This window comes from Phacochoerus africanus, chromosome 8 (genome assembly GCF_016906955.1).
Source record: "Phacochoerus africanus isolate WHEZ1 chromosome 8, ROS_Pafr_v1, whole genome shotgun sequence".
Lineage (NCBI taxonomy): Eukaryota > Metazoa > Chordata > Mammalia > Artiodactyla > Suidae > Phacochoerus > Phacochoerus africanus.
In genome coordinates this window covers 100659819-100685864 of record NC_062551.1, presented here as the reverse complement: position 1 = coordinate 100685864, position 26046 = coordinate 100659819, and the positions used below count along the sequence as shown (strand labels likewise).

Sequence of the window (26046 nt, the reverse complement as noted above, 5' to 3'; positions counted from 1 at the left end):
GGCTAGGGGGAGGGATGGCATATGCACACTGCAGTATATATAGAATGGATGGTCAATGGGGACCTACCGTATAGCACAGGGAACTCTACCTGATCTTCTGTGATACTCTATATGGGAAAATAATCTGAAAAAGCATGGCTGTGTGTACATGGATCACTGGATCACTTTGTTGTGCAGCAGACATTATTACAACATGGTAAATCAACTCTACTTCAATAAAAGTTAAAAAAACCATTTTATACATCTTTACAATGTTTTTCAATGTCAGCATCTTATCTCTAGGAGGTCTACTTTTATTTCTATTATTTAACATTTCCAATTTGCAATGACTTTAGCAAGAGGTAAGAGTCAATCCTCCCCACTTTCTGAGAAGGTGGCAGAGGAAAAATGGCAAGGAGGCAGCCTGATGGGTTCATGCTAAGCTACGGGCAGCAGCTGATTCAAAGCCTATGATTGTGGGTTCTTACCCCAGCTGCTCCTTCCATCTGCTGAAGCAGCAGGAGAGAAGTTCTGAAGACCAACCATTTCCTTATCTAAAATGCCATGTTGGGTTCACAATAATCACCGTGAGTAACAGTATCAGCACAAAGGGCTACGTGAGGCCTCGGAATAATGCTGCAGGGTGTGATGACAAAATAAATATAGGGTTGACTATCTAATATTAATGACTACTTTAAATTAAGATTAATTATTAATTAAAATTAAAATTAATTAATTGACGATTTAGTAATTCACAATCCCCAAACTGAAAATATCAAAGCAGAGAGGTTAAACGATTTGCCAGGCTTATGCAACAAGCTGATTTCTGAGCTAAATGAAATCCATAGCTTCTTGCATCCATTTTCCTCATCCTCTGTTAAATTTAACTGCAATGGAACTGAGCTTATCAATACTTTATTAAGCAGGATCTTCACTGCTCTGCACACCCCCTAGGGCACAGCTAAGGTTCCCACTAGTGACCAGGGAACACCACACACTACAGATGCCCAGAGGGAGATCTCGAAAGGAAGCACACTCCGGTTCCTCCCAAGATGCCCCACTGCCAGATACGGAGACCGCTTGATACAGCAGTAACCCTCCACATACTCTAAACTGGGTACCCGAAAGCTTCTGTGTGTTCAACAGAATTTACAAGGAAACCAAAAAAGTGAAAGTTTAAATCACAGAAGCCATGACCAGCTCCTACCCCACTGTTCCTTAGTACCAAACAAACAGGAGGAATGAATTACTATAATTTCGTTTAGTAAGTAAGAACTAACCCAACAAAATTAAGATGATAGTAGAGGTGGGATCCCGTGAAGGCAGTAATGTGATCCTTGTTGGTTCCAAGGAGACAGGGGTCTGTGGTCTCAGAGAATTCTCTTCCCACCTGCCAGGTCTACTCTTTGAAACTTGCTAAGCTATTCAGTCCAGTGGAAGTCAGAAAACAGCTTTTAATAGGTAACATGGTAATTACTGGCAGATGACACATTTATTTACCTGGAAAACAATTACATGAAAAAATACACAGAAGAAGAGGATTTGACACAGTAGCAGAGTCAAAATTTCTGTACCAAAATTGATGGCTTTTATATACAAACAACACTAGCTCCAGGGTATCAAGAAAAAAATGATTCCATTTACTGAAGCAACAAAAATGATGAAAGGCTTAGGAATAAGCTTCATTAAAGGGTATAATTTCTACAGGAAGGAAATTAAAAATGCCATCAAGGGACAGGAAAATCTGATTATGAGAAAGGCTTATTATGTTTAACCTCACAAAGGGACAAATTCAAAGTTAAGAATTTGTTTAGATTTTAAAACCTACTATAAGTTCAGATTTTAAAACTTACTATAAAGCTGCGGCAATTAAAACAATATGGTACTAACACAGGGAACAGAGAAGAAGATCAAGGGGAATAAACTAACATGCATAAGGGAATTTAATACATGATAAAGGGGAGATTTCAAGTTGGGGGGAAAGAATGGACCGTTCAGTCAGCAGAACGCAGAGAACTGGATGCAGGGCTACAATAAAGTAAGTTGCATCTTCACCTCTCACCTTCCACAGATACAAATGCCAAAGGGAGCCATACTTCTAAAGTGAAAACAATGAAGCAATAAAGGGACAAGAAACTGTGGTAGATTTCTTTTTTAAGGACAGAATAGCTCAAGTGTGATAAATCTAGACACCACAAAGGAAAAGGCTGATATATTTGAATGCAAAAAATATATATAAAAAGCCATAAAAAGTCTATTAGCAATTCCAAAGACAAATGTAAACCGAGAAAAAAGTACTTAAATTTTGCGATACATAAAAGAGGCTTATTTCCCTAACCATACACACACAGAACCACAACTCAATAGAACAATGGGAACCAGATTTAAATGAGTTTTCATAGAAAACTGAATACAAATAGCTCTTGAAATATGGAAAGATGCTCGCTCTCAGTTTTATGTCCACCTATCTTTTTAATTTTAACCCATTCTACTGGTTTAGATGAAAAAGTTTCCAAATAGAATAGGTGGAAAGAGAGGCCCTGTACACACTGCTGGTGGGGCTATACTGTGAGTGCTGTGGAGAAAAATCTGGCATTGTCGAAAATGCATGACCCATGGACCAGCTATTCCCCTTCCTGAATCCACCCTGTAGATTCCTGCAGTGTGAAATGATGAATGGGGAACACTCTTGAGCACTCCACACAGCAAATCTTGAAAGCCACCTGGCTGGCCATGGACAAAGTGGCATCCATCTGAGTGGTGAGAGAGGGGTGGCCCTGTGCCCCACGCAATATGGGACGCCTTTGCCAAACTATATTGCTCAGTGAACGGAGAGGGGTGTCTAAGCATGTGCAAGGCTAGTCGCTGTTGTGAGACACAGGCACACACCCACACCCCTAGGAAGGAGAGAACAGCCCTGGTGAGAAATGCAGAAGTCTGAGTGGGTCAAGCCTGGGTGGGAGCTGGGGCTGCAGGCAGGGTGGGGAGGTTCGTATTTCCACTGGGAACTCCTCATATCTTTTGAATTCTGTGCCAAGCATATGGACGACCTATTAAAAAATCAGTAACACACACTTTGGCCTCCTAAAAATTCTGGCTTGTATAGTCTGGTAGCTAATAAAAAGCTAAGTCTGGGAGAATTAGACCTTTCAAGTAAAAGAAGCAAGAACACACACGTGTAGATTTTCTGACCATTTACTAAGTATTAAATTTCATTGTTTTACTAAACAAATGAAGTATTAGGCTTGTTTTGATAAAGAAGAGGCTTTCATGGGAAAAAGGTAACAGAGATTTGCTTTTTAAGCAGCCACCCTTCTCAGACTCGTGTGTGATTCTTTTAACAGCAGTTGGCAGTATTGCAAGTTCATTGCAGGAAAGAGAGGGAGAAGGGAGAAAAGAAAAATTATCTTTTCAATTCCAAAGTATCCAGGGTGATGAAGTTTAGTCAATAGTTTTATCTGAGCAGTCCCAGTACATCTGCTTTTAGCCTCTACTTCAACTTTTCCAAATGAAAAAACTATTTCAAAATTTCATTTATGTACTGCGATCTCAATTTCTATTTCATTAATTTCCTAAGAATTTTGTGGCTTGAAAATTTCACTGCATTTCAAACTCCTTATAATAATGATGTAAAACATTTTAAAACAGGCATATGGACAAGGAAAATACTGTGACTGCGCTGTATAAATCATAAACAGCCAGGCAGCTAAATTAAACCCAATGGTGTTTTTCCCTTTATAAATACAGTAAGTGCATTGTTGTGAAAATACTCAAAGTGCTAACAAACTCATTATTTCCACATCTCATCTTTATTGTTACCTAGCTGCTTCCATGCGTTTCAGTTTTATGGCTGCTCTTTCACTAGACGGACCCATAAAAATACTTAATAAGTCCAACTGTTATTTGTTAGGAGGCTGGAGTCTGTGATCATTGAGAAAAGCCTCATGGGACAGAGTTCCAAGCCAGGCTTTTTTCCTGACTTACATTTTTCCCTGGATGGGAGTATAATGACCATTAAGCATTATTTTAGTCTCTATTTCAAAGGGGCCTTTGCAAGCTGGTCTGCCTGCCAAGAAGCACACTGGGTTCCTGAGAAAACAACTCCCTTCCTTCACCTGGTTTCAGACAGGCGGAGTGAATGCAGGAAATGCTGCTTCTCTGGGCCGCTCCAACTTTAGAGCCATTTACAGCTTGCTGGCAGGAACCATCCATCCTTTGCCTCTGGAGAAATTCACAGAGGCCAGAAGCATCTCATTCTTGCGGTAGAGAAATTGGTTGGGATAGTTACCACGCTCCATGTGGAGATCTGTGCAGGGCCTCTCCCTTGGAGGTGCGATACAAGACTAGAAGCTTGATTTCTACAAGTTCCCGGTTAAGTTATCTTGCTTGCATTATGCAGATGGATAAGTGGTAGACCACAGACCTGGAACTCCAGCCACCTGCAACGACAAAGCAGACCTCGGCCTCTGCTAAGGATTATGGTTTAGGAGAGTCTGTTCTGTGCGTGATGACGGCTTTGATTGCTCTGGGGAGGCTCGTGATAAACATTAAGGAACACGTGGTTCTCTAGTGATCCAAGGGTAGCTCTCACCTCCACTGCACCCCTGACTCTCCAGGCTCTCAGACGGTTTATAGTAAACATATAAAAGTGTCGGTCTGATATGGAACAGGGAAATCAAGGTAAGCAGAGGCTCCGAGGAGAACTTGGCCCCGGGAAGAAAGAAGTCGATGGAGAACTTGGAAATAAGCCTAAGAGGCTAGAATGACTCTAGGCTGGAGAAAGGCCACTTGGGAACACGTTAGGACACGTGGAGAAAGAAGGAGCTGGACGTATCCATAATGTACTGGTTCAGGGACTTAGAAGGACAAGGAACTGCTTCTGTCTCCAGGGCCACCAGTGGGCTTCACTCACCCTGGGTTGGTGGCTGAGGTCAATCACACCGTGACAAAGGTAAAACACCTAAAACATCATGTGTGACCCAGATCCCAAGGCGCTGCCCTGGTGGCCCTTACAGCACCGGTGATTCTACAGATAATCACGCAGGGGTGAAGGGAATTACTGTCGCAGAGAGACACTGCCACCAGGAAGGTTTGAACATGGACATCTGCTACACAGATTACACTGCCTACTTTTTCTATGTTCACACCAGACAGATACATAGATATGGATCTGTAGATATATAGATGAATAGATACAGATATGTAGATATGTAGATGTCAGTTTTAGCAGAATGAGCATCAACTAAAAAAATCCCACTGCACCCTGCAGCTGATTCAGTGTCAACTCTCACTGGGGACAAAGAGGGAGGGCTGAGGATTACCCCCTTGGCTCAGAGGGTGCCAGGGACTGGCTCCACACCTGGGGAGGCCAACCCCAAACTCTGCCCAGACTGACTTCAAGTCTCATGTCAGACTTGGGCAAAGAGACTTGAGATCAGAGCAAGTAACTCTGCTGCTCAGCTCGCTGTGAGCAACGAGGTTCTACAGAAAGAGCATCGTATACACAGGTGGCTTCTCCAGGGGAAGAGACTCATCTGTATAACAAGGAAAAGCAGGGGTTTCCAGGATGGAAAAATGCATTTTTGAAATGATTTAAACTATCTTGGTTTTGTTCCATCATCACCTCCTCCCCGTTTCTTAATACCGACCATAGAATTACTTCACCTCCTTGCTATAGTCACACGTGCTTTCTCTCCCCCAACTCTCAACCAGTGTTCTGGCGATTTATGTTTCTACTGTACTCTATTTTTGTCTTAGTAAATGAATATAAGTGTGCAAGGGTATATGGTATTATACCAAGCTCCATTAAAGAAAAACCCATGTAAATTCTTCAGCATTAATACACTATTTTTCTAATCTTGTTATAATGGAATCAAGGGACTGGATTTCATTGTAATGAAATTTTGCTGTATTGAGTATTTCTGCCCCCATGAGACTTAACCAATATCAGCGCAGATAAAAATAAGTTCCTTAAACATATTTTTATCAGAGATACTAGAAAATAATTCTAGAGGATACTAGAAATCAATTTCTAGGGTCAGTTTTTAACTATTCACCTGACTCAGTCCTCTAGTAAGAAACAGAAACATGGAGGGGGGATGGGCGCATTTTACACAAGGGATGGGAGCTGGGAGGCACTCATGTTGAAGGGGCATCTAACAGAAAGAAATCAATAGCAACAACAAAAATGACAACATCTTACTGAATAAGTAAACTAGTCAAGAGAGAGCTTTTGATCAAACAGTAAATAATGGGGAATTCTAGCACCCATTTTGCCTGCTCTTGTCAAGTAGGTGTTACGATCACTGTCCTCCCAGAGTTCACATATCGAGGCCCTAAGCATTCAGACAGAGGTGGGGGCTTTGGGAGGTAATGAGAGTCAGAGGGGGTGGTGAGGGTGGTGGGGCTGGATTAGTGCCCTTATTCCAAGAGAGCGCAGAGCAGAGCTCTCTCTTTCCCTCCCCACCCCCACTCGCCTTTTCTCCAGGCTCACAAAGGAGAGGCCATGTGATTACACAGCAAGACTGTGGCCCCCTCCGAGCCAAAGGAAGAAGCCTCAGAATGAAATGCACCATCCTGGCACTGTGAGCCAGGGCTTCCAGCCTCCAGGATTATGAGAAAGAAACGTCTGTTGTTCAAGCCACTCAGTACACGGTATTTTGTTAGGGCAGCCTGAGTGGACTAGGACAGCAGGTAGCTAAGATCAAAGGGACGAAAATACCAAAAGAAAAAAAAGGAAATCTCTCTCTTGCTTTTGAAAATAGTCTGCTCCACCCACATGTGAATGCCAGGGTCAGCTCTTCATCTGCCCGCATGCTGCCTAATGACTTCTTTTTCCCCTTTCTGAATGTCTGCTGAAAGAAACCCTTCACTCCTGGTTTATCCTTCTCATTTAAACCTGTGCAAATAAAGGGGTGAAAAAAGGGTGCCTGAGATCCTTTCTTTCAGACCTTTCTTTGATTTGGAGGTTTGAAGAATCTCTTAGTTGACTAATTTTTTTTTTTTAACTAAGTTTTACCCAAAGTTTCTTAATACATCACACACACAAATACACCCTCCTGTTTCCTGTCTTTTGAGTCTGGAGACTAATGGTGACGCTTGACAGTTCTAGTTATTCCAAAGTCCATTTGATGCTGATAACCTCCTGCATTTATATATATATAAAAAAAGAGTCAAGTATCTCTGAGAATGAAACCAGTGCTTGGCTGACCAATGAAGTTGTGTCAGTATCTAGAACTTGAATTAATGTAGATTATGACACTGCTGGTTGAAATACTCAAAGTAATAGTTATTACTTAGTGAAGAGATCATTAAATAAAATTAATAAGAATTGGCTTAAGTCAATATGATTATTAGGAATGTCAGGATATGAGGAAGTAATTAATGACACACTTTAAAAAATCATTTTCACATATTAAACTTTTCATTTTCTCTCCTTTAAGTTGTAAGAGCACTACTTATATAGTAAAGAAACACGAGCAACTTCAGGAAAGCCAGAAGAACATAGAAAGAAATTACACTTAGAATTTCACTGCTCAGAAACAGACCTGCAAGATATTCTGGTTTACAGTTCAGACTTTTTCTTCTGCAAATTATACAATAAACTTAAAAAAAAAAAAGCCCCACAACACACTAAGTTGCATTAAAGATTTCCTCTAACCCAGTGGTTCTCACCCAGAGGCAGTTCTGTCCCCCTCCTCTGGTGACATTTGGAAGGTCCAGAGTCATTTTGGTTGTGACATCTGGAAGGTGAGGGGTGGCCACTGCTGTGGATCTAGTGAGTGGGGGTAGTGGGATGTAGTTATCTGACCCCAGTGTCAGTGGTGCCCAGGTGAGAAGAAAGCCTGCCTTGACTCCCCAAGGCTGGGGCACCTGCCCTGAGTCTGTCCACCCAAAGAACAGCAGGACCCAGGCCCACCTGTTGAGCGTGGGTGAGAGACAAGAAAATAAGCCTAAGTGAGTGACCTCATCCGCACATCTCTTCCGAAGCCAGGAACCTTCCCTGCGGCCTGAGTCAGTGCCTGGAACTCGCACGCTGCATCCCTTAGGTCTGAGTGAGACGTCCCCTCCTCAGAAACTTCATCTTGGTCCTCAATTACATCAAATCCTCTTAATAAATAGGCTCTTAAAAGCCTCACATAAACTCTTCTTTATAGCACTTGCCAGAGGTACAGGTGGATATTTAAAGGATCCGGCCCCGGGTAATCTGGCAATCTGTCTTCCCAGCCAGGATGCTATGTGGGGGCAGGGCTTGTCCCTGGCTTGGGTGAGGAGTGCAGCCCAGGGCAACTAAGCTGAAGGAAGTCAATGAATGAATGATCCACTGCTTGTGCTCTTGACCACAGTGCACACAGAGATCTAGCTTTTTGACACACAGTAACTGCTCCACAAAACTGCATGGCAGTTTCTCTGTGGTTGCTGTCACCTTGTAGGAAAAACTCTTCAATTAACCAGAGAGCTGCCTTGGGCCCCCTGGGGGTTCTGGGAGCTTATGAAGACCTTTACTGGGTCTTCTGGGGAGATGTTAGTTCAACTCACAGGCAAATCTACTATCAAGACTTAAACCGAAAAAAAAAATTAGGTAATTGGGGAAGCAAGGCCAGTTCTGTGATCTTTGGGGCAAAAGTTACTCATCTGATGAATCTCTTTGGAATGAGAAGAAGCCCAGGCAAAGTGCTTCTCTCTTTCCCCGCAGCCCTTTTCTTAACTACAGAGAAACTGCAGTGCAGATTGAGAATGACATAACGGCTGACTGGCACCAGCAGCCCCCACACTGTGTCTTTCCCACGAGGGAGCAGGCGGGGCAGTGCCTTGATAAGCAGTTGGGCAGCAGAGGCTGGGGTCTCCCACTGGTGTTAAATCTTCAGGAGAAACACTTCCTGGGCGACCCATTAAGGCAGAAAGAGAGATGGATTGTCCAGCTCCGCCTGGTGGTTTGTGGTCAAGGTATGAACACAGACTCCACTGAAGGACGTGTAAATTTTCATCAATGGGTAATGAATCAGCAAAGTGTTCTCACTGCTCCAGAGAACTCATGCCATGTGTCAATATTAATGTATTTTTACTGCCCTCTTACAGGAGTTTTTCTTAAAGCAGTCATCTTAGTACTTACATTCCAAACACAAATCAGAATCTCACCTCCTCCAAGAGTCACCTGAAATCAAAAGCAGGCCCTTGCTCGCTGGAGCTCTTGAGAAAACATCCATATTTAACTTTGATTCAACGAGACTAAATTACACAATAATGAACCTACTAAAGGGTCCTTTTACTCTAAGATCAGCCATTCAACAAATATCTTATGGAGCAATTACTGTGTGTCCAGCACCGTGAGTTACAAACAGTCAACCAAACTGTAGCTGGATCAAAGGGAAGAAATACAGAGCAAATCGTTTTTTTATCTAACAAGCTCTGGAAAATTCTGGTCATGGGAAGTGAGATAAAAGAACTCGCTCTGCCCGTTGAACTCACATCTCAAAGGGTTTTGTGCCTTCCTCTCCATTATCCCGATTATTTCTTGGAGAAGGAGAGAGCGAAAACAACAATAGGAACTTCTCAACTTACTAATGTCATTTCAGAGAAGTAATTCTGCACAGTAAGCCCAGTTTGTAATTGCACCTATGCAATTCTACCATGTTCTGTACTTGTTCATTTTTTGTTTTTATCAGTCAAGATAGGAGCTAGCAAAATGCTGCTGAAAACCATAGGCAGGAATTCAGAAAGGCAGTACAGGCAGTATTCTGAGTACTGAAAATCACTATCTACAACACTCATGCTACTCAACTGGGCACAATAATTATTAAGGGGCCAAACTTTTAGGAAATCATTAAGAAGCACAAGATTTTATTCAATAAGTGCTGCAAAAAGTGATAACATATTTGAAGGTCAAAATATGAGCTTTAAGTTAATTCTCTGTACGCTCTTCCTCTAGACAAAGAACTCTGTATAATCTAACTTCTCATCAAATCCTGTTTTCCCAATATTTCTTCAAAGCATGTCAGAGAAATTCCTTAGGGCCATATAAAATCTTGGCTATTCTAGTCCTAGCATCTTCCTCTAGGTAGAAACTGTATGAAAACTAGTTAGTCTCATCATTCAGAAAAGCAATTAACCTTGTAGTCTTCAAAATGATGAAAATATTGTCGCTGCGCAATTCTTACAATTTAAGAGCCAATTTCCTCAGTCTTTCTAAATGTTGATACTCTCCGTTATTAATATCTGTGCATATTAATTTCTAAAGTATCTAATTTTAAACAACTCCACAAAATCGATGCCTAACATTTTCCAAAATGCAAATGTGACCTGAGTCCAGCGAGCCCAGCAGTGCTGAGATTTGCTATTTGAATAAAACCCATGTTGCCCCCAGCAGTTCTGTGGGCTACTGCTGTGAAGAGCACAGCCTCTGGGTTTTAATGGAGGTTACTGGTTTTTTTTTTTTTTTCCTCTAAAGGCAGTAACATGGGTCTGAAATGAGCTCTGGGGAGACAGTTAAGGACGATTTTTTTCTCCCAGTAAGTAATCTGGTCATAATGGGGAAAAAATTTTAAGCAAAATTTGCTGCAGAACTCATAGTGATTCATTCTTAAATTATCAGAAATTTTCTCAACATGGGACCTAGTAAAGAATTGGCATGTGAGGTCCACATGGCTAGTAACTCCCTCGGTGTCACTCCAGGCTGTGATACTTGTTTTCCTCCTGCCTCGGGTCTCTGGAGGAGGAAGATGTGAAAGGTGGTGGTGGCAGCTGCTCTGAGGGTCTCTGTCTGGCTGTGAGGGCCCCTGATGTTGGCCCGACTTCAACAAACATGAGTCAACAGGACACACAGGGGCATCTAATTTGTTAGGCTGCCAGCTCAGGAGGATCCTGATCAAAGCCTGGGGGCCCCAGGACCAGGATAATGCCATCAAGGCCAACAAAGCCTATGTCATCCACATCTTCATCTAAGAACTGGGTAGAAATCCATTTTCTTGATAGGGTAGACTCCATGGATGAATTCAGCCACTTCTTAAAAATTTCAGTAGTGGACTGAATTTATTCCTGTGACTTTGACGGAGAGGTGGACACTTGTCTTGGAGAGTGGCCTACCTTCCCATATTTTGCTGGAACCCTGAAGGACATGGTACCCACACTGGTGAAAGGTGTCCCAAGGGTGTCACACTGTCTGGAGGACCCTGGCATTATAAGTACCTGGTTTTTCAGCAATGGCTTGCACTCTATTTCATTAAAAATTCCTGGCTTTGCAGGATAAGTGTTCGTCGCAGGGGCTGTTGGAAGTGGCAGCTGTGGCTGCAGAAGCAGATGTCACAGAGACACCCAAGGCATCCTGTGATACTTCCCACCAGTGAGCTACTACTCTGCCCTGTTAAACATCCATGCAGGTCTGGCCACCAGCTCTGTGCGTGATTACCAATGGCGCCCCCAAGGCCTCTAGACCAACCTCGTTCAATTGTAAAATGTCTGTCTTGGAGTCCTCTGCAAAGCAATCGGAGGTGGTTCCAAAGGCTTAGTTAAAAAAAAAAATACCCTTAAATCAATTTCATAAGCATTTTTGCTCTGATGTCTTCATTTAAAAATTATGGATATAGGTTGATACTGAGAGCACATTATTGGTTAGGAATTCCCAGTAACTGGCACAGTCACCCTGCCAGACAACTTAAAGTGATATTAAAACAAGAGCTCAGGAGTTTAGGAAGTCTCTGGAGTACTTTCTGAATCATAAAACAATAAAATATGTTCAGCATATTTTCAGTATCAAATTAATTGCCATTTTCAGAATGTGGCCGGCAGTTGACACAGAGCTAACTTTCAGTTAATCGATATATTGGATCCCTATAACTGTGAATCAGGGCCTACTCCCTGTCAGAGGCTGGTCAAAATGGACAGCAGGACTTGCTGTACCTCCCATACCTCTTGTGGAATAATAAGCGTCACTGTCCAGGCATTTAAAGTAAATGACAAAAAAGGCTGAATATCCTTATTTGACCTTTGCAGCGGGAAGAACAGTTAGTTCCAAAACTCATGTATTTTTTCCCATATAACCTTCAGAGGGAAAAGAGAGACTCTTAATTTCAGTTTTGCAAATAGCTGACTCTTTTTTACTTTGCCAAAGTAAAGAATTTTCTCTTTCAAGATTCAGTGAGTAAGTAGGCTCATGGGCATAAAGCATTCTGACATTGCTCGTTTTTAAAGAAAGAACAAGTCAACATACTGGAAAATGTACCACGATGACCCACAGTTGGGCCTGCAAATCCAAGGCCATGATCCCACCCTACAGCATCGACAGCTCAGGGAACCTTCTGCAGCTCAGGGGCTCCCAGTAGAAAGTTCGGTCAACATAACACTCCTCAAAAGATTCAGTGTTTGGAAGAACAAGTCCAATGTCTGAACACGTAACCATCATCCTGTCCTTGTTAATGACATCTTGGTATTTTCAAATGGTGTATGGAGATTTCATATCTATTTCCAGTGAGTGTTAGCACTTTAAACCACATCATGCTAAGAGAATTAAGACAATTTGTAATCGACTTATGTGTGTTAGTGAAACAATTGCTTGCATAGCTGAAATACAAATTTGATAAGGCAATCGATACTCTACAGAGAAGGGAGCAAGCGACTGAATTCCAGAAATGCTACAAAATGCATTCAGTACTGAGTGTCCCCTGCAGGACTGGCACAAGGCCAGGTCCAGAGGATGCAAAAACAAGCAAGAAGATTCCTGGCCTCTGCGACATTTGTGGTCTTGAGTGCACATAAACAACATGTACAATCAGGGCAGATGAACTCAGTATTACTCGAGAAGTGACTGTCAGAGGACAAACAAATGCTGGCGCTTGCCCTGCTGGCCAGGTGAGTCAGGCTCTGTGCTGCACTGGGTGATGCCCGGACAGGTGCTGGCCCTTGTCCACTTCCATTCTGCTGCTCCCCTGCCTGAGAGACAAAGGCTCCCTTGCTCGGTGGGTCTGTCCCACTCTGGGCCCCAGCCTCTTTCCCGTGGGTGGAGGACTCTAGAAAATCCATCTTCACAGCAGCCCCCTCTCAGCGTGGGAGGGAACTGAGAGACCTGCTCTCTCTGATCCTGGCAAGTGGCTGCCTCTTACGGCACAGTCTGCAGCCCACTGGTCCTGCTAGGTTCACACTGGGAGGCAGAACAGGGAGGTGGCCCAGGGTGCGGGCTGTGCGGGAAGATGGCTTCAAAGCCCGGCTCCATCATCCTTAGCTGGGCAACCCACTGCTGTACTCCCTTTTCCCCCATCTGGAAAGCAGGAACCGCCACACAGGATGAAGACCATTCTATCAGACAATCCCGGCACATGGCTTAGGACAATTTAACTCCTGGAAACACCCAGCAAACATCCTTCCTTCCTCCTTGGGGGCCTCTGTCCCGGCCCTTCCATGATGTCAAATTTACTTCTGCTCCCCCTTCAGACATGGGTCCTGGCTCACCTCTGCAGAGACGCCCTCCCTGACCTCCGGCCCCTCTTCCCTGGCACTTATCTGCTGGTGGCTCTTACTCGGCTGGGGCTCCAGAACAACCAAGCCCTGCTCTGCTCTCCTCCACCGCGGCCTCCCCAGGCCTGGAGTCATACAGGGTGCAGAAGAGGTATGTGCTGAATGACCAGGTGAACAAAGAAAGGGTTCTGGCTCCATGGAAATGGGAAAAGGCTCTGGGGAAAGGCCTCGGGCCCTGCCGGGTGGGGGTAGCACCAGGCAGGTGGGCTCAGCGCCTTCCTTCCCAGCAGCTGGGATTTTGTCTGTTTATGTCTGGGTTTCCCCAGACCCCATGGAAGACACTAAAATACACTTTAAAAAAGGCCTGTTTTCCACACTCTTTCCTAGGACTTAGACCTCGGGCCGCAGGAAGGACGGGATCCTCCACGCCGTCTGCTGCAGAGGAGGGCACTCATGCGGCAGGGGCTTTGCCCCCAGACACAGCGGGGGGACTGTTTTGCCGATGCAGCTTTTCCAAGGAAATCTCCAGAGGTGTTCAAAGAGGTTTTGCCTTTGGCAGAAGGGAGCCCTCAAAGAAAATGTCTAACCCTTTGGCCTTCATTCCAGGATTATTTCTCTTGATGAACGATCCCGGTGTTGTCTTCACTTAACCCACATCTACTGCCTGTACCCATGGGCTGACCAGGGTCTGGACACTGGATTCAGGTGGAGGTTCCGAGCAGCTCCATCCAGACTGCAGTCACCACCGAGACTACGCTTGAGCAGGTATACTGGAAAGTCAGCTTTCTTTGATAGTGTGCTCGAAATGCAGAAGCCGGGGGTGGGGGTGATGTAGAAAGGTTTTTTTTTTTTTTTTGTGGTCTTTTTGCCATTTCTTGATTTCTTGGGCTGCTCCTGCGGCATATGGAGGTTCCCAGGCTAGGGGTCCAATCGGAGCCGTACCCACCGGCCTACACCACAGCCATAGCAACGTGGGATCTAAGCTGCGTCTTCGACCTACACCACAACTCACGGCAACGCCGGATCTTTAACCCACTGAACAAGGCCAGGGGTAGAACCTGCAACCTCATGGTTCCTAGTCGGATTCGTTAATCACTGCGCCACGACGGGAACTCTTCAGGAAACATTCTTAATCTTAAGGCTAAATAGTGAATCAACATGCAAACAAGAATTACTTTGAAATTTCTTATTCCCCAATCCCTAGGTTCACAGAAGTGAAAAAAATCTTACGATGTAAACATCAGGAAGGCACAAACACTGCCCACCCCACAGCTGAGCCGAATGCAACCCATCACTTGACTGCTGTCCCATGGAAGGTGCCTGATGCCACTGAAACAGCTAGTGACCCAACCAGATGCCCAGCCCCTCAGGGAAGGGTCTTCCTGTCAACATCAGGTATCCGTGGGGGACGGGGTAACTGGACCCGGCTCTCAGCCTCCTCTCTGTATCAGCTATGAACACGATTGCTTCTCCAAGTGATCAGAAGGCAGCGTCTGAAGCAGGCCTGACAGCTGGGCTGAGACGACCTCAGGTTCCAGGACAGCAGTGGTTTCCTCTGGTTTGCGATAAAGCAAGGCTTTAGGCAGTTATGTCCATATTTCTTTCAAATAAAAAGGATGTGGGCTGTAAAATTCAATACTGGGAAGACAGCAATTCTGTCATCTCCAAGGAGAAATTTCTGGCCAAGCAGAAAGGAGGTCTTCTTAAGAAAAGAAAGACTGTCATTAAATAGAATAAGAATGTCAGAGACACAGAAACGGCTTTTGACTTCAGACTTGAATGTCAATCTATCCAACACAAAGTAAAATCCCCAAAGCGGATGCAGAAGAAGTTTGCTTTTATGTATCAAGGAGCCCTTGCAATGGTCTGAGAGGAAGCAAAAGTCGTATGGCATCTAAAGCACACCCACCCCTGGGGGCCTAGTGGGGAGTTTAAATCTAAGGTGTTATTAATCCACTCTGATGAAGTTACAGAGAAATGTCTGAATATTGGTCACGCCTTCAACTACATTGTGCTTTATCTTTAATGCCCTTCCATATTAATTCCCTCTTTTCATCCACTCATCCACCACTTTAAGTAAAGAAATGTTCTCCGCCATGGAGTTCCCGTCATGGTGCAGTGGAAACGAATCTGACTAGGAACCTTGAGGTTTCAGGTTCGATCCCTGGCCTCACTCTGTGGGTTAGGGATCTGGCATTGCCGTGAGCTGTGGTGTAGGTTGCAGACGTGGCTCAGATCCCACATGGCTGTGGCTGTAGCTCCGAATGGACCCCTAGCCTGGGAACCTCCACATGCCAAAGGGGCAGCCCAAAAAAACAAACAAACAAACAAAAATGCTCTCCACCTGACAGGCAAGAAAACCAAGGCTCACAGTCTAAAGGGCTCAGCCCACCAGGCAGCGCATGTGGGGTCCCCCCACCTCCTGACTAGACCTGCAGCCAAGCCACGGTCTTAGCTCCGTGTGCACATCATGACCACAGCCTGCTGTGGGGCGAGAGCTTCCGATTTGCCAGGGAAACATGAGCTGTATCTCTGTCCTTCAGCTGTGTGACCTTGAACAAGTCACCCAGCTTGCTCTCCGTCTCCTCAGCAGGAATAGGGGCAACCATGTGAATCTGCTTTATGACATGGGAAGTGCCTGGTGACCGAGTCATCACCATCACCAGGAGGGTGAGCATATTAAGCAAACAGCTAGTATCTGATGCCAACACTACAAAATGTTTTAAGGAAGAGTGTCTTTTCAAAGTTACATAGTAAAAACTATGCAAAGTATGTTAATGAAAACCCATAGCCACTGGAAAACATTTTTTTAAAGCCTCATCTTTCTAAAGACAAATAAGAGAAAAAAATTCATCAGAGTGGCTATACCAAGAATAACTCAGGAATCTTATCTTTTTTATAATTTAATTTCTAGTTTCCTTAAATACTTGCTATTTTACTACTTATTTTATAATTATTTTATAATCTGATTTTTTTAGACACCGGAACCATTAAAGTCTTGGCAGTCAAGATTTGAAGGAAAATGGCATCATCTAAAATTACTCAAAAAGAGGAGTTCCTGTCGTGGCGCAGCGGAAATGAATCTGACTAGGAACCATGGGTTTTAGGGTTTGATCCCTGGCCTCGCTCAGTGGGTTAAGGATCCGACGTTGCCTTCAGCTGTGATGTAGGTCACAGACACGGCTCGGATCCTGCATGGCTGTGGCTGTGGCATAGGCTTGCAGCTGTAGCTCAGACTAGAACCCTAGCCCGGGAACCTCCATATGCCGTGGGTGCAGCCCTAAAAAGACAAAAACAACAACAACAAAAAAAAAACCAAAAAAAGCAAAAAAAAAAAAACAAAACCCAAAATTACTCAAAAAGAGAAAACAAATTGATGAAGAAACGTAAGAAAACAGTAAGTGAGGGACAACCATATAAATAGCAGAAGAAACTGTTTTCTTTGCTGATAAATAAAGTCTATGGCACAAATGATACATGATGTACCCCCACAAGGCAACAGTAACTATGGTAACAAGGAAAGAGGCAATGCACCCAGAGTGACTCAACCAAATACCTAATTGACAAACTAAAAATATTTCAGGTGTATTTTCATGTAGTACCAGAGTATTTTATACTCTTATTCATGTAAAATTACTCAGTTTACTAGCCACCCCTTTGATTTATAAAGAGATTAAGTTTTCTTTTATCTCCCAAGTTACATAATAGATGAGCATGACTTTGACAGAAACAACCCAAGTGCACTGGGCTCAGCAAAAACATTCACCTTCTACTTGGCAATGATGACTTTTAGGTCCAAAGAATTTCCCTTAAGAAATCTCACACGATTACTGTCCCTTCCCATACTAAGAATCATGCAAATATATTCAAGACATCAAATTCTGATTCTCTATTTAGACATAAGGCTCTTGGAATTACTATTTGAAGTCTTCTCCCTCTGCAATAATGGAATGTCAAAATAGAAGTGCTGTCTGGGTAGAGAAATCCAGGACAATGTTTGGCTAATGGCCTTTTAAGAAAAAGAATTTTACTGCCTCATTCCCTCTACTGCTCCAGCATCTTGTCGTTTGCCTTTTTGTCTTTTTAGGGCCGCACCCGAGGCACATGGAAGTTCCCAGGCTAGGAGTCTAATCAGAGCTACAGCTGCCAGCCTATACCACAGCCACGGCAACGTCAGATCTGAGCAGCATCTGCGACCTACACCACAGCTCACAGCAATGCCGGATCCTTAACCCACTGAGCAAGGCCAGGGATCAAACCTGCAACCTCATAGTTCCTAGTCAGACTCATTTATGCTGCGCCAGAAGAGAACTCTTTCTCCAGCATCTTGAATCTTCCCTCCTGTCTAACCTTTCTGTCACACCCTTTAGATAAGCCAAGTCTTGTTCATTGACTATCCGAATGGGTTATACATCCCAAAATCTGAAAATATTTTCTCATAAAACAGGCATGTTCCCTCTAAGAAGACTGTGTATGAAGGCAGTGTTTTCCAAGTCTTCGGCACCTCTCATGAAGGCTTTTAAAGGTGTCTCACAGCCTCTACCTGATGGAGAGGCACACGGCCTTTCTCTCTTTGAGCCTGGACACATGTGCGAGGTCAAGGCTCTTCGCTGTAGTCTGGAGGGTATTTCCCTTTAGCCCTGGAATGAGTGACAAGGAAGACCAGCCCGGTGACACCTGGGCCAAGTGATGAGTAAAGGAGAGAAATGCTTTGCTGTGGGGATGTCTACCCTCCACGTAATTCTCACATGTTCACAGACTCTGAGAAGGGAGACAGCCACATCCCTCAAATCTGGTCTGGGGAAGAAGATGAGGTTATCATCTAGCATCTGGCCTGGGATAATGGGTGGAGAATCTAAGAATCTAGGACTCCCATGATGGCCCAGGAGAAAAAGTATGTTGTGAGGCTGGAACATGAAGCTCTAATTCTGGTCCAGAAATTCTCTGCACATCCACTTGGCCCCAGTTTTGAACTGAGAACAAGGTGAGGACCTAGATGTGTGTCTGATCACTGATGCGGACACAGCACGAGGGACTGACTGTGCCTGCAGGGGGGGCGACCTGGGGAGGAAAAGCTTCGTGTTGATATAAGCAGATGCGGAAGAGGATGTGTCAGAGGCAGGTTCCAGTCCCGGAGGGTTATTTCTGGAATACTCTGAGAAAGCTTATGGCGTGGCTGCCCACACTGCACCAGACTTGGGGCTGTGGGATTCAGTCTCCAGAGTTGTCAGCCCCTCAGGCCTTTAACTAAAAATAAGTATCTTCTTATTAAAGCAGATTTATTTTTACTAGACTTTTTTTTTTTTACTCTTGCACTATAACTTTCTCTACATTTGAATTTTCAGAATATTTTGTCAATAAATGCTTATAATTCTTCAAAATTCATAAACTATAAACTCTGCCTTGATTCCAGCAAGAAAACTGGTTTTCTCATTTGCATGTTTTTCTGGAACTTTCAGAGGAAACAGAAAAAAAAAAAAAGAGTTTGCTCTGAAAAGAAGGATGAAGAGAATTTTAGGAAAGAGAATATATAATATACTAAAAACCAAACTTAAAAAAAAAAAAAAAAAAAAAAGCTCATATCCCTGAAAGGAGGCCAGAGGCCCCAGACTGAATGCACTTCCCAGAATTTTCCTCCTGCTTGAGCCTCACTGGCTGACACTGGCCTCCAGCAGGCCTGTGGCTGTAGGTGTTTCACAGCATCTGGCAGGGAAAGGAACTAGTTACTTGCTTCTTAGCACCTCCGAATCTCTATCTCAACACTCCGAATCTCAGCCAGTCTCCAACTTGGGATACAGCACTCTGTTGTCATTTTAAGCAAAGGAAAGGTAATGATTTTCCTCCTTAGTGAGCAATTTTGCTACGTTCCATCCTATCTTGGAAGCTCTTATTTCTATTTGGACTGACACCCAAAGAAGCAGCCAGTGCCTACAGGAGGGTCTTCTCAAGAGCTGGTGCAGCAGCTACTCTTCATAAGCTCCGGGACACCATTCACGCTGCCTTCCAGCCCCATGGGTGTTATGAGAGCTGCTGCCATTTCTCCACACTAAATCAAGAACATTCATTATGTATTCTTACTAGGCCATCAGTTTCCTTTTACTTACCTCTCAGAATATCCTCCTTGGGTCAACTGTGGTGCCAAACTTCTGCCTTTAGAACCATCTTTGAGCCCAACACAGATAATTCCCTTCCTCTGGGCTAACTCTCCAATCGGTCCTTCCCACTACACGCTCTCATTACCACACCAGATATTAATATCAGGACAAAGATACAAGTACTTACAATCAGCTTTTTTTAAGAAAAAAATTAAATATTTATTATCTCCTTGCTCTTATTTTCTCCAGTCCCTCCTGACTCTGACTTTTTGATGATACCTCAGTACTGACTTTCCTTTCTGAGTTCAGATGCCTCTAGAACAGGGTGGCACCCACAGTTCTATGTATGAAGGTAGTCTTGGACCACACACCTTATATTATTGATGACAGAGCCTTTAAATTTCAAATACACAGCAGAACTTCCTATTTGAACATTGTATTCAAACGAGTATGAAAAAAGATGGACTATTTTTAAATGTCATTGAAATATTCAGAAAAACAACAATAACAACAATATTACCTTAATCGCCATCAAAACAATTCCATATAGAGTACAGCTTTAAATGTTAAAAATATAAGGCCATAGATTTCCTATCCCAATGCATGAGTAAATATCTATATAACTTTGATGCTGGAATAAGAATGAAATAAAAACTAGAAACCATGAAAGCAAAAACTGATGACTCAGATCACACAAAAACATATTTTTAGTTTTAAAAAATGAAAATAAAAAGCATCTGAGGTAGGAGCACAAGATGGAGCATGTACAAAAATGAGTGGTAAGATATACAACAGACAGTGAATTGGTATCCATAGCAAATGAAGCCAACTTCAAGTCTATAGTAATAACATAAGCAATAATCAAATGGACAAAGGACAGGCTAAACCATTAACAGAAAAAAACAACTGACATGGAAAAATAAGCATCTTAATATGATATCACTTATATGTGGAATTAAAAACAGGATACAAATGAATTTATCTGCAAAACAGAAATAGACTCATATACTTTGAAAAAAAAAAAAAACTTATGGTTACCAAAGGGGACAGGTAGGGGGGTGCGATAGATAGACTGGGGGTTTGCGATTGGTATCTGCACACTATGGACTATGGAATGATTGGCCAGTGGGGACCTGCTGTACAGCACAGAGAATGCTACCCAATGTGCTGTGATCATCTACATGGGAAGAGAATCTAAAAAAGAATGGATATGTGTACATGCAGAACTGAATCACTTTGTTGTACAGCAGAAATTATCACAACACTGTAAATCAACGATACTTCAAGAACACTAAAACATTTAAAAAAGAAAAATAGAAACTTCATAAATAAAGAAAAATGCTTAAAAGGATAAGGCTTGTCTTCTACAATTGGCAAGGTAAGAGGGATGATGTGGCCATTATTTGCAAGGGTAGAGTGAAGTAATCACTCTTAAATGTTACTGTTAAAAGGGTAAGGGACCTCTCGAGGGAAACCACGAAGGTTGGAAGATCATGGGATGTCACCTTCAAAGTCTGGAAAAAAAAAAATTCAACTATCCAGCCAGAATTCCACAACCAGCAAAAAATATTCTTCAAAAGTTAAGGCAAAAGAAAAGTATGCCTGGACAAAGAGAAACTTACTTTGTAAAAAGCATAGCTGGAAGGAACATGAAAGGAAATGTAAAAGAGAATTTTTCAGACGGAGTAAAAATGATCCTACAAAAAGATGTGTATTTTACTAGGTACGGTATCTACTAAAATTAAAAATGCATAGCCAACAAGCTAATACAGGAAAAATGGTATAATAAAATAAATTCTTGGTGGTTAATAAAAAGTAAAGCAAGAACTATAAAAATGAAAACAAAATGGTTGAGAAAAACAGAAAGCAATTATTAAAATGATAGAAGCCCAACTTAATAGCAATACCATTACAAATGTATCAAATACTCCAATAAAAAAGACTATCATCATCAGATTAAATATCAAAGTAAAGATCATATACTGCTTAACGACAGACATACTGAAAATGGTCACTTGATTTAGGAAGAACAGGAAAGGAAAGGAAGGGTTCTTTTGTAAATAAATGATGCTGGGTCAACTGCATATTAATACACAAAGTAAACCTTGGTGCCTCTGTTTTATCAGATATAAAAAATAATGTCTAGGTGAACTGCAGATCTAAATGTGAAAAAAAGAACAAAGATTCTAGGATAAAAAGTAACAGAATACAGTCATGAACATGCAATTTGCAGATGTTTTAAATGTAAAGAGCCAACCACAATAGAAAAGACTGATGGATGGTATTAAAATGTGGAATTTCTATTCCTCATAAGGCACCACTGAGAGAGTGAAAGGCACATCACAGGCTGGAGAAGATTCCTGAGCACCCTGACCCAACAACAGACTCACATACAAATACAAAGAACTCCTGCACTGCCATAAGAAAAATACAGCCTAACAGAAATATGGGAAAGCTACTTCACAAACGAGGATATTCAAATAGCCAACAAACATGAAAATGTGTTCAAGTTTATTAGGCCTCAGGGAAACGCAAAATTAAAAGCATTATTACATAATACTGTGAACCCAAAAGAATAGCTAAAATTAAAGTCACTGACAAAAACTAATGGCTAGCAAAGGTGTAAAGAACCTGCAATTTCCAGACTGTGCTGGGAGGAATGTACTGGGACATCAATGATGCCAGCTCCTGCAGCTGAACTTCTGCAAACCCAGTCACCCAGGACATCCGCTATTCGGTGTACACCCTATGGAAATGCACACGCTATCTACTAAATCACATACTAGAATGTTCCCATAGCACCACTGGTAAGAGGGCAAAACTGAAATCAATGCACCTTAAATAAATATACTGTACTATCGTCATAAAACTGAACAAAATGAAATAATGAGTATAAGCAAATCATGACTTGAATGGATCTTATGACATAACATAGCAAAAGAAATCAGATATAAAAGAATACGTGCTGTGTGATTTCACTTATAAAATGTTCAAAATAGGGACAAAGTAACTGATGGTGACAGAAATCAGAAGAGTGACCATCCTGACAGGAGGTGGTGAGTTTCCATCAGCTTCTATTCTCAATCCAAGATTCTGTGGATGCGATCTCTGGTATAGTGGCTATGATTTTTACTTAAAAAATTAAAGAATCTAGCAGATGTACACATGCTGACTTAGGAAGATAGTCATGGTACAGTGGCAAGAAGTAAAGGCAAACGGTGGATGCCCAAATAAAATATGATTCTATACTGGTAAAGAAAACAACAAGGTGAACCGCTATAGCCAAAATAAACTCATGGAGGATTTATTAACAATGTTTATTTCATATTTTTTGCTTTATGAAATTTTTGGATTTTGTATTTCATTATTTTTATTTTGGATGCACCCATGGCATGCAGAAGTACCCAGGCCAGGGACTGAACCCACACCCATAGCAGCAACCTGGGCTGCTGCAGCGACAATGCCAAATGCTTAACCTGTTGCACACAAGAGAACTCCTGCAAACCTTTAGATTAGAATATTAATTTCAACTTACTTCTGTTAATTGTACTACCAAACAGCCTTCAAGATAATTATGTTTTCCTCAACTTATTTATATCATTATAAAAGTTTATGTCATCCAATGTAATCGTTATATAGTTTTATGGAGAAGGAAAAAAACACTGAATCTCTGAGAGATATATCAGAAAAGAGTGGTCTGCCTTTAAAATACTTTTTATTGCATCTATCAAGCATATCAGTTGCGAATAAAACGATTTAGAAGATGAAAATGTTTCCAAGTAAATACTGAAAACATGCCAAGGATATGAAAAAGAGAAGCTTCATGTACTCATGTACACATGTGCACACAATCTCTAAAAATCAAAGGTAAATTATTTTCCCTCGTGGGAGAAATGGAGAACAAATTTTAACCCATTTTCGGTGAAAAAAAGGAAAATCTAATGAATGAAAGAAGGTGTCTGTGGCCAGAGGCCCCGCCCCCCCAAAAAAGAAAAAAAATAATGGTAAGGCTTTAGAAATTGTGCTCAGATTTATAGGCTTACAAAAAATAAAAGGGAAACATTAAATAATCATTTAATGTCGCTGTAAAAACATATTTATTCTCATTATTTTGTCTCATCCAGGTTAGAGCCAGAGAAAATAAGCTTAATTATAATAACGAGGATTAGCTCACTGTGAGGAAGAACCACTTTGGGTGACAAAGGGCTAGAGAGAGCGCAGGTGCTTAGCAAATCCTGCTGGCCTGGGTCCCTGAAGGTGCCTTCTCACAGGACAGCACTGCCACTCAGGCGACCCCATGCTCTGCACCAGCCGGAGGGCTCCCAGTCAGTGCTGTCCCAGGTCTGTTAACACGCAGCTTGTCTGGGAGGAAATCAATGTTGAAATCAAAGAGCATAGTAAATGCACTGGTAAATACGCACATACGGTTATGAACGTTTTATAAACCACGCAGAAAAGCACAAGTGCTTGCTGAACGAGTTAGATTTCATCTTTCATATTATGCAACTGCATTTTTTGCTAGGGATATTTTATAAGGATGACCCCCACTGCTATTTTTACTACGTGAACTACAAAACTGACTGTGGATCTGTTTTAACAGGACCTTAGACATAATTACTCTGCAGGAATAGTTTTCAAAGTGTCAAAATATGAATTAAGACACAGACACCTTTTTAGGGCAGTTCCAAACCTGTTGTTTATAGAAGGGAGGCTTGGTAAAATGGAGTAGAACATCTGCATGGAGGAGTTTGCGAAACAGCAGTTATTTATTTTATTGTATTTAAAATAACATTCTTATTCAGTTAGAGTACACAGAAATTCTTCTGTCTAGGGAGACACCCTTGGATGCACAGTTAAAGCAGAGGAACTGAACCTCCTTCCACTTTCTGAGAAAAGACCCCCCCCCCCCCCCCCCCCGCCTTTGCAGAAGGGATAAAATCAAGAGTCCTTCCAGCTACCAAAGAAGCCCAGGTCCTGCCTGAAGTGACTCCGTGGAAGTCACAGACCCTTTGGACCCTTGTACCCTGTTGGTGGAAATGTAAACTAATGCAGTCACTGTGGAAAACAGTATGGAGAGTCCTCAAAAACCTAAAAATGGAACTGCTGCATGACCCAGCAATTCCACTCCTGGGCATATACCCGAAATAAATAAATAATAAATAAACAAAATAAACAAACAATAGTTGAAAAGATACACGCACTCTGATGTTCATTGCATTATTATGTACAATTAGCAAGATATGGAAGCAACCTCAGTGACTGTTGACCAATGAATGGATAAAGAAGCAGTGGTATATATGTATATAGTGGAGTTCTACTCAGCCATAAAAAAGAATGAGGAGTTCCTACTGTGGTGCAGTGGGTTAAGAAATGCAGAGGCTTGGGTCACTGCAGAGGTGCGGGTGCGATCCCCAGCCTGGCACACTGGGTTAAAGGATCTGGCATTGCTATAGCTGCAGCATGGGTCACAGCTGTGGCTTGGACTGATTCAATCCCTGGTTGGGGAACTTCCACATGCATTGGGTACAGCCATTTGAAAAAAAAAAAAAGGAATGAAATTTTGCCATTTGCAGCAACATAAATGGACTTGGAGGACATTATGCTAAGTGAAATATGTCAGACAGAGAAAAACAAATACTGTATGATATGACTTACATGTGGTAATAAAAAATAAAACAAACTAATGAATATAACAAACGAGCAGCAGCTCACAGCTATAGAGAACAAACTAGTGGTTACCAGTGGGGAGTGGGAAGGGGCAGGGGCAACAGAGTGGTAGAGGATTAAGAGGTATAAACTATTTGACATAAAATAAGCCACAAGGATATACTGTACAGCATGAAGACTACAACCAATCTTTTATAATAACTATAAACGGAGTATAACATTTAAAAATTGTGAATCACTATATTGTACACCTGTAACATAATATTGGACAGCAACTATACTTCAATGAAAAAAAAAAAAAAAAACAGAGTTCCTATCATGGCTCAGCTGAAATGAATCCGACTAGCATCCATGAGGATGCAGGTTTGATCCCTGGTCTCGCTCAGTGGGTTAAGGATTAGGCGTTGCCATGAGCTGTGGTGTAGGTTTCAGACATGGCTCAGATCCCCTGTGGCTGTGGCTGTGGCCAGCAGCTGCAGCTCCAATTTGACCCCTAGCCTGGGAACTTTCATATGCCGAAAGTGTGGCCCTAAAAGAAAGTAAAAAAGAAAAAAAAAGAAGTCATAGCTCTTTTGCTCGATGACTGCAAAGCACACTCTTAAGAAAACCCAAACATGTAATTGCACTGGAGACGAAATTTGGTGCTACCATACTATGCTAATTTGTTGCACTTTGAGACCAATCAGGAGAAAACTCACTAATTTTCTTCTCCTTTGGAAGATAAATAGATCTACTACCACGTTCTGGAATATACGGATGTAGAGAACTACTATGGCTGAAGGTATAAGAATACTAATTACCAACACATTCATCCAACCACAAAGTATTGCACCAAATGAACACACCCAGGGACGTGTAT

The 26046-nt window shown here is 42.3% G+C and overlaps 1 protein-coding gene across 1 annotated transcript in view; it reads right to left on the bottom strand.

The window, feature by feature from the left end:
* The window catches only part of L3MBTL4 (L3MBTL histone methyl-lysine binding protein 4), a 243846-nt gene that overhangs the window by 62130 nt on the left and 155670 nt on the right, over positions 1-26046 (bottom strand).